The sequence below is a fragment of the Mauremys reevesii genome, linkage group 4, assembly GCF_016161935.1.
Source record: "Mauremys reevesii isolate NIE-2019 linkage group 4, ASM1616193v1, whole genome shotgun sequence".
NCBI classification, from domain to species: domain Eukaryota; kingdom Metazoa; phylum Chordata; order Testudines; family Geoemydidae; genus Mauremys; species Mauremys reevesii.
In genome coordinates, this window is record NC_052626.1 from 113,591,778 (window position 1) to 113,599,638 (window position 7,861).

General features: G+C 59.4%; 1 long non-coding RNA gene across 1 annotated transcript; it reads right to left on the reverse strand.

Moving 5' to 3' along the window:
* Positions 1-2,339: 2,339 nt before the first annotated feature.
* Positions 2,340-3,949, reverse strand: LOC120405149. Its single transcript, XR_005598406.1, has 3 exons — positions 3,826-3,949; positions 2,987-3,135; positions 2,340-2,470 (listed from the first exon to the last, which is right to left on the reverse strand). It is a non-coding gene; the product is annotated as an uncharacterized LOC120405149 (long non-coding RNA).
* Between the last annotated feature and the right edge of the window lie 3,912 nt (positions 3,950-7,861).

The following is a 7,861-nucleotide window of genomic DNA, read 5'->3' on the forward strand; positions in this document are numbered from 1 at the left end:
AAAGGATGGCAGTAAACATGACAGCAGAATGGGTTGTTCTTCATGTGATTGCTCATGTGTATTCCACAATAGGTGTGCATACTCACCACATGCACCGGTGCCGGAAGTTTTTCCCCTAGTAGTACCTGTAGGGGAGCGCCCCTAGAGACCCCTGGAGTGGCGCCACCATGACATGGTATAAGGGGCGTTGCACGCTCCCCCCACCCTCAGTTCCTTCTTGCCACCAATGAAGGTGTGTCGGAACTGTTCTGCTCCAGCATTGCTGTAGCTTCCCTCTTGGACTTCGTTAGTTCATAGCTAGTAGTACCTGTAGTCAAAGTAGTTTTTAGTTAGATTAGTGCGCCCGGGTCGGGGCATGCCCTGTGCACCAGGCCTTAAGTCGTGTGACACTTGCAAGCGGCCGATGCCAGTGAGTGATCCGCACATGGACTGTTTATGCTGTTTCGGAGAGACCCATCTCAACGATTACTGCAAGATTTGCAGATCCTTGAACCCTTGGACCAAGAAGGAGTGGGACATCTGGCTCCAAGCCATTTTGATGGAGTCGGCCTTGACCCTGGCACCTTTGCGCCGCTCTGAGTTGGCGCCGAACACCACAGCGTCAGTGTGCGGTGACCCTTCGGGGCCCTCCACCAGCTGGCACCGCTCCCTATCCACGGAGCACTCCAAGAAGGCTAAGAAGAGGTCTTCGCCACCAAGACACCGGAGCAAGACTGGGGGAGAGACTAGACCCGCGTTGGGCAGTTCTTGGTCCCCATCAGCCTCTCGGCCTCCGACACAGGTTGAGCAGAGTAGCCCGGCCCACTCTGAGCCTGCCTCTCCGGACGTCCAGATGCCCTCCACGCCGGAGGCCCTGCAGGCAGTCCAGGATGTTATGTCTTTGCTGGTACCAGGGGCACCACCACCATTGGCTCCCCGGTCCAGAGCAAGCCGCTGCTTGGATCCCGTAGTCGCTGCCTGGATGGTACCGGTCACAGTCTAGGAAAGATTCCCAACGCCGTTCCCTGCCCAGCGACTGCCCCCTGCGCAGTCCGCGCCGGTCCCCATCGACTCCCTCCAGGTTGTCTGGCTGGGTACCAACTGGCAGGGGTTCCAGGCACTGCTCTGCCTCGAGGGACTGTAGACCTCACGAGGAAAGCATGTCCCGTCGACACCGGGTCAGCCGGCACTGGAGGACCTTGTCTCCAAGAGGCCACCGTAGCCCATCGCAGTATGGGCGTTGATGCCATTCCCATTCTTTGTCTTGCTCGAGGTCCCCGGCACGGCACCCCTCCTGCAGTCCCAGGCGTCAATCACTGGCACCTTGCCATCGTGGATCCACCTGCCGGAGCCGATTGCAGAGCAGCTACTACTGGAGGTACTCTTGCTCCTCCACACCGGGATCATGGTCTCGTGATTGGCACTGTTCCCAACACCACCGCTCCTCCCAGTCCCAGAATAGCAGCAGGTCGTATGCCAGCCTGGCCTCCCTTCACAGTCGTCAGTTGTTGGGACAGGCTAGACAGGCTGAACAGCCTGCTTTCCCGGTGCCACAGCAGGTGCAGTGGCACCGGGCTCCTTGGCCGGCACCATGCTACCACTGGGCCCCATGACCCCTGACGCAGCCCCCAGCGGTGGCTTGCTCGGTGGCTGGAGCCTCGGAGAGACCGTCGACCTCCCAATCTCAGCCTCCCAGGGAGGATTCGGTGGGGCACTCATCCCCAGTCTCACAACCGGCAGGGGACCTAGTGGTGGGACCTATGGCACCGGTGGGTAAGCAGAGTACCACACACCCATCCTCGTCTTCCCTGGATGAGGCGATCACGGCCCCTCCTCCACCTGTCCCACAGGAGGACACTAAAGCCCACCAAGAACTACTGAAAAGGGTGGCATCAAGTCTTAACCTTCAAGCTGAGGAGGTGGAGGAACCCTCGGACTCCCTCTTTAACATCTCCTGGCTTTGGCACCGGGAAGGGTGGATCTCCCACACCATGAAGGGGTTGCAAATATTTCCAATGCCTTGTGGCAAATCCTGGTTTCTTTGCCCCTCATTTCTAAGTGAGCAGAATGGAAATACTTTGTACCCGCCAAGGGGCATGAATTCCTGTACACCCACCCTGCCCCCCAACTCCCTAGTGGTGGAGTTGGTCAACCACAGGGAGAGGCAAGGTCAACCAGCCCCTACTCCTAAAAATAAGGACTCACGGAGACTGGATCTATTTGGTGGAAAAGTTTATTCATCCTCCAGTTTCCAACTAAGGATGGCGAACCACCAAATTCGAGGACTCCCTCCAAGAGCGCGACAAAAAGGAGTTCAAGGCTCTGGTGGAAGAGGGTACGGCTGCAGCAGGCAGACTCTGATGCTATAGATACGGCTGCAAAGTCCATGGCCTCCACAGTGTCCATGAGGAGGGCATCGTAGCTCCTGCTGTCTGGGTTGTCCAGTGAAGTGCAGAACTCATTACAGGATCTTCCATTCGATGGCAAGGCCCTGGTTGTGGAACAGATGGACATGAAATTGCACGGCCTGAAAGATTCCCGTAGAATACTAAAGACTCTCAGCCTCTATGTCCTGGCACCAGCCAGGACCAAGTTTAAGCTGCAGCAGACTCCCACCCAGGCCACCCACACTAAATATGAGCCCCCTTATAAAAGTCCAAGGGACTATAAGAAACACCCGCAGTGGCAATCCCGGTCTGCACCCCAGCCCAGGCCCTCCAATAAAGCTTCCCTTCTCCAACCAGTTTACCTCTACTCCACCCACCCTCCTCAGGGACCCCTCTCATGAGACCCTGCTTGAGCAGGAGGTGAGGTGGCTCCTTGGCTTATGAGCGGTGGAGGTGGTACCAGCAGAGGCCTGGGCCAGTACATGGTAACATTCAAGTTTTGCATGGTCTCTCTGGCCTCTATCATCCCCTCCCTGGATCCCGGGGATTAGTACGCCACCCTTGATCTGCAGGACGCACACTTCCATATTCATATATTTCACGGTTGGCAGGAATGCTACCAGTTTACGGTACTCTCGTTTGGCTCCCTCAGATGTCAGGGGGTCCAGATCTTCCCCATCTCAACGACTGGCTGGTCAAGGGCAGCTCCAGGTCGCAGGTGCGGGAGCACGTGGCGCTCCTTCTGTCCACATGCGCCACTCTAGGACTGCTGGTAAACGACACCAAGCCCACGTTAGTCCCCATGCAGCGCATAGAGTTTGTCGGAGCAGTTCTGGAAGTGGTGTCGGCTTGAGCATCCCTCCCACCAGACAAATTGCAGACCCTAAGGGAGCTCATCAGCACAGTCACGAGGTTCCCCGTGACCACAGCCAGAGCGTACCTCCAGCTCCTGGGTCATATATCGGCATACACATATGTGATTTGTCATGCCAGACTCAGGATGCAGCCCCTCCAGCTCTGGTTGGCCTCGGTGTTCTCCCAGTCCAGGGACAGGATGGACAAAGTCCTCACTGTGCCTGAACCAGTGATTGCCTCTCTGCAATGGTGGTCCTCCCCGGAGAACATGCTCCATGGGGTCCCATTCAGAGGCCGGCCCCCATCTGTGGAGCTTGTGTCTGATGTGTCGGGCCTGGGGCAGGGAGCCCATGTGGGGAACGTTCAGACTCAAGGTCTGTGGTCCATGCAGGACCTTGCCCTGCATATAAATGTCAAAGAACTCAGGGCGCTCCATCTGGCATGCGTGGCCTTCTGCTCGCACCTGAAGGGCAGTGGTGTCAGGGTTCTCACGGACAACACCGCCTCAGTGTTCTACATCAACAGGCAAGGCGGGGCCCATTCCTCAGCCCTCTGTCAGGAAGTCCTCAGGCTGTGGGACTTCTGCATAGCCCACGATATTTACCTGGAAGTCCACCGCTTACTGGGGGCCCGGAATTCCCCAGTGGATCTCCTGAGCCAGGACTTCTCCTCTCAGCACGAGTGGTCACTACATCCAGAGTTGGTGCACAGCCTTTTCCAAATGTGGGGCACTCCCCAGGCTGACCTGTTCGTGTCCCGGCAGAACCGCCAGTGTCCCCACTTCTGCGAGGGAGGGTTGGGCGTGGGCACCATCTCTGATGCCTTCCTCCTGTCCTGGTCCGGCCGGCTGCTCTATGCCTTTTCCCCGATCCTGCTGATCGGCAAGGTAGTGTAAAAGATAAAAACAGACAGGGCCTGGGTCCTCCTGATCACACTGGCATGGCCCAGGCAACATTGGTACGGGACTCTCACAAGCCTGGCAGTCGCCACGCCGTGGCCATTGCTGTCCCACCCAGACCTGCTATCCCAGGACCAGGGCTGCCTCCTCCACCCCAACCTAGTGGCACTCCACCTCATGGTGTGGCTGCTCAATGGTTAGGCTGGGAGGAGAGGACATGCTCGGAAGGGGTTCAGAACGTCCTTCTGGAAAGTAGATGTCCCTCCACACATTGGGCTTATTTGGCTAAGTTAGGCCTGCACAACACGCGGCCCGCGTGGTCCCACTGTGCGGCCCGCAGGCAAGCGGCGGGGGGGCTTCCAGGTTCACCCCCCCACCTGGGCGGGGGCCGACCTCACAGCCCTGCGTGCGCGCACTGCGCTCTGACCGCCTGGATGGTCAGAAGCGCAGCTGCCAGGTTCGCCCCCTGCCCGGGAGGGGCGGGGCAACCTCACAGCCCCCGCTTCTGACCGTCCGGGCGGTAAGAGCGCAGTGTGTGCACGCAGGGCTGTGAAGTCGGCCCTCCCCCTCGGCAGGAGGCGAACCCGGCAGCCGCGCTTCTGACCAGGTTCACTCCCCGCTCAGAGCTGGGGTCAGGGCTCGGGGGACGGATGGGGTGAGGGGGTGTCCGGCTCAGGGCTGGGGGGATGGGGTGAGGGGGTGTCCGGCTCAGAGGGGCTCAGGGCTGGGGAGGATGGGGTCAGGGGTGTCCGGCTCAGAGGGGCTGGGCTCAGAGCTGGGGTCAGGGCTGGGGTTAGGGAGATGTCCGGCTCAGCGGGGCTGGGCACAGAGCTGGGCTCAGGGCTGGGGATGGGGTCAGGGGGCTGTCCGGCTCAGAGGGGCTGGGCTCAGAGCTGGGGGTCAGGGATGGGGGAGGCTGGGGTCTGGGGGGTGTCCTGGGCTCGGGGCTGGGCTCAGAGCTGGGGTCAGGGCTCGGGGGATGGATAGGGTCAGGGGGGTGTCCGGCTCAGAGGGGGTCAGGGCTGGGGGTCATGGCTGGGGGGGGTGGGGTCAGGGGGGTGTCTGGCTCAGAGGGCTGGGCTCAGAGCTGGAGGTCAGGGCTGTGGGGGGGATGGGGTCAGGGGGGTGTCCGGTTCAGAGGGGCTGGGGGTCAGGGCTGTGAGGGAGATGGGGTCGGGGGGTGTCCGGCTCAAAAGGGCTCAGGGCTGGGGGGGATGCCCGGCTCAGTGAGGCTTACCATGCTACTTACCCCCGCCTCCTCCCTCTCCCGGAGCCTCAGTGCGCCGCGTCCAGTAGTGGCCTTGGACAATGCTGCAGCGGCCTGGCTCCAGCGGGGTGTGAGCTCCCGCCGCTCGGCTGCAGCTTGCAGCCCCGGCCCCTTACCACACGACTCTGAGCGGGAGGAGTTCAGGCCTCGCTGGAGCGACACCACTGCAGCACTGTCCAGGGCTGCTCCTGGACGCGGCATGCTGAGGCGCCGGGGGAGGGGGGGTAGGGTGACCAGATGTCCCGATATTTACTTCATTGTCCCGTGTCCTGACCGACGTTCGGTCGGAATGCGAATTGTCCAGTTATTTTGCCTCCACAGGCACAGCCCGGAGGGGGCTTGTGCCCCCCCGACTCCGCCCGCTCCTTCCCCCGTTGGATCCCTCCCCAAATCCCTGCTCCCTCACTGCCCCATTGGCTCCTTCCCCAAATACCCGCCCTGGGGGGATGAGGCAGAGGTTTTGGCCTCGGCGCCAGGGAAAGGGTGGGGGATGCCGGCTGCGGCTCTACTGCCCGTGCCTCAGCTGAGCGGTCCCGTGCCCCACCAGGTGCTTTGCAAAAGGTGGCAGAGTCGGGCTTTGTGGGCAGCTGGCTGCTGGATTGCCGGTCCCCTTGCCCAGTCCGTGTTTGTGAAGCCAGCTCCGCGGCAGCCCGCCCTGAGAGTCTCCCTTCCTGCTGCCCCGGGGGCGCTGTGCCATGCAGTTGTTTGGCTGCTGCCGCAGCTTTGCTGCTCGGGTGGGAAGGGGGGTGTAGTTGGCACTGAGTGCCAGGTTACACGCAGCGAGGGAGAGGCGAAGGAGCGGGTGGAAGATGTTGGGGGAGCAGTGCTGGGGATAATTAGTATCTGTGAGTCTGTCTGCCTCTGGGGGGCAGGGCGGGGGGAGCAGTGTGTGCCTGGCTGGGTGTGCGACCCTAGGTGAGGAGATCCCATCCCGCGATGCTGAGGCAGGTCCCGGCCTGGGGGCCATGGCAAGGGCCCGCTTTCTCCAGCAGGGTGTAGCCCAGTGGCGCAAAGGTCGCTATGGCTCCGCACTCCCAGGCCCGTGGGGAGCTGGAGCCCGCCAGGCCGGTCTCCACGCAGGGACCTGGCGGGGGCGCTCCCCCTGTCCATGCCCATCTCCGCGGCATCGGGGTGTCAGTCCTCGGGCTCTGGATGGGGGTTGTTGAGTGCCGGGGCCGCCGTTTATGTCTGCATGGCTGGCGCCAGCCCAGGCGCTTCCCACTTTTTCATGCTTTTTTGCTTTTTTTTCCTCCGCCGACAGCTTTTTTTTTTTTTTGGCTCCGCCCCCACATCTCGATATTTCGCCTCTCTGATCTGGTCACCCTAGATGGGGGAAGGCGAAGGCAGAGGCGGGGTGGAGCCTCCGACATTCTCGTGGGGGCCCCTGCGGGGCCTGGGGCAAATTGCCCCACTTGACCCCCCCTGGGCGGCCCTGCATGTGTGCGTTGCATCTGCCCTGCCCCGACTGCTGTCCCCTTCCCTGGTCCAGGGACCTTACCCCTGGCCCCTATCACACTGCTTCCCCGCACCCCCCCGCAGGCTCCCTGCGGCCCCTGTGTTTGTGTGTTGGACAGTCACATCCAATCCCTTCACACTGCCCCCCCTTTCCTCTCCCTGGCTTAGTTCATAGCCCCAGAAAATCCCTTCAAACTGTCCCCCTTTTCCCCTCCCCTTATTTCATAGGGGGATGATGAACTGAGATGGTGGGTGGGCAGGTAGTGGCAGTGAGGCTTTATACTTGGGGGGGGGTGAGGAGGCGAGCGGTGAGTTGGTGGCTAGAGGAAGGCATCCATTTTAAGTATTTTATTTTTTGGTACTGCTGTGTGCAGTAATATAGTGACCCCTGGGGGGTTGAAGAGGAGTGTAATGGTGGGGCCGAGCAGGGAGGGGCGGTTCTATTTTACTGCTGTGATCTGGTTACCCTATGCGCGCCATTTCTTTCCCCATCTACAGGCTTCCACACACTGTCAGTGCCTTGCTAGTGTGCCACGCGCCGTGAGATATCTCTTCTCTTTGTGTGTGACTGAGTGTTTCCCTTGTGTGTAAATTTATTCAACAAAATCTTGAGCTTCATAATGGCTACCACGAGTGAAAAGAAAAAGAGAAAAATAGAATCAGAGCACAGAGTTTTCAACACTGAATGGACGAATAAATACTTATGTACTGTTTCCAAAGATAAATACTGTGCCTCGTGTGTCGTGAAACATTAGCTGTTCCGAAAGAACACAACCTTCAGCGGCACTTTGAAACTAAACATCCCAATCTCGCCAAATTGAGCCCAAATGAAAAAATAATTAAAACAGCCAGTTTAGTGAAAAACCTTAGTGGAGAACAGCAAATTTTCAAGAAAGTGAGCACTGAGAACGATACGGTTACTAAAGTAAGCTATCAGATTTCTAAGGAAATTGCTGCTGCTGGGAAATGCTTCACAGAAGGCGAGTTTTTAAAAAAGTGTATGTTGATTGCTGTATCTGA